Source organism: Chelonoidis abingdonii, chromosome 1 (genome assembly GCF_003597395.2).
Source record: "Chelonoidis abingdonii isolate Lonesome George chromosome 1, CheloAbing_2.0, whole genome shotgun sequence".
Lineage (NCBI taxonomy): Eukaryota > Metazoa > Chordata > Testudines > Testudinidae > Chelonoidis > Chelonoidis abingdonii.
Genome location: NC_133769.1, coordinates 143378269 through 143379714, shown reverse-complemented (window position 1 = coordinate 143379714; position 1446 = coordinate 143378269). Strand labels below are relative to the sequence as shown.

General features: G+C 48.2%; 1 protein-coding gene across 1 annotated transcript in view; it reads right to left on the bottom strand.

The window, feature by feature from the left end:
- C3AR1 (complement C3a receptor 1) overlaps positions 1 to 1446 on the bottom strand; it is a 6932-nt gene extending 5486 nt beyond the window's left edge. Inside the window, 1 exon segment of the mRNA XM_032778699.2 lies at positions 1366 to 1446. The gene's annotated coding sequence lies outside the window, so the exon portion shown is untranslated.

Genomic DNA, 1446 nt, shown 5'->3' with positions numbered 1-1446 from the left:
ATTTCTAGAGACTGCTGTGGACTGTGATGGATAGCTGGAGTCCTCAGTACCCCCCTCCCGTCCCTCAGATGAGCGTCCATTTGATGTCTCTGGTTCCCGTTACGTTTTCACACAGCGCTGTGTATCCGGGTTTTTATTCAACCACTTTGGCATTTTTCGTGTTCTGTAACGGAAGCTGGATACACAGATTTGTCTCCCCATAACAGCGATCAGACCTAGTATCTCCCGTCTTACGGTCTAGTTGCTGGAGCTCTTTTTCGGATTTTCAACTGCTCGCCAGCCGTGCCTGATCAGAGTCCACGCTGGGCAAGGCAGGAAATTAATTCAAAAAGTTCGCGACCGGACTTTTCCTTTGTTTACCTGCCCGCTGCATCCGAGTTCAGATTTGCTGTCCAGAGCGGTCAGTGCTGCACTTCTGGATGCCGCCCGAGAGGCCAATAACGTGATTTCCGTCCACTATGAACCCTAATCCGACGACAAAAGTTATCACTATCGAATAGTTTGCGCTAGCGCGCTACTCGCTCTCGTTTGGGTAGTAGGCAGTTCCGAAATCGATTAAGGAGCCGGTTTTTTAAACTCGGATATTTAATGACGACGTTGTCCTTGAACGGATAGAATTGGAGGATTACAACATTACAGCGTTTAATATCGGAATAATATCCGGCCATATAAAGCATTTTAAAAGTCGCAGTGATAGACTCTGGCCAAAGATTCACAGGAAGTCCAAGTGACTGTATCATCCTCCCTCGAAATGCCTCCACCAAAGACCCAGACCGTCATCGGGCGGTGAAGTACTAAGCGCCGCAAGCTCCACCCCGCTTTGCCCCCAGAGCCCCTGAATCCTCTGGGCGGCGCTGCGTGGCACTGAATCACACCACCCCTTGGAGGCTGAGCCTAACGCCTACTCCTTCAGCTTCCAATCACAGAAACCATTATATTCCATCCTAAAGATCACCTCTGTCCTGCTTATTGTACCAGCAGGTCCCTTATCTTTCCTGAGGGGGTGCTGCTATGGAGTAACCTCCTTTGCTGATACACGCTCAGAGCCAAGACAGAACGCTGCCCAGGCCATTGCACCAAGCTGCCTCTCAGAATATATACAGTGGATAGTCAAAAGAAGATGCTTTATACAAACTGAAATTAATCCTGCTCCAAGACAGGGAGCTGGACGAATCCATCTAGATAGTCCTGTCACACTCTCCCACCCAATGTTTTCTAGATCCCTAAAAGAGAACGCCAAGGAGGAAGTAAAAAATTACTACAAAGAGAGGGAGAAACGCTTTAAGACTGACAGATGGAGGGATAGAGCAAAACGGAGAAATTGCAGAACAGAAAGACAGAATACTGTCTGTATTCTGTACATACCCTGGTACAGCAGATTCCTCAATTCACTGGAGAGCAAGAACCACTCTGATCATAGCTCTTGTCTTAAGCACTGGCTCTGGA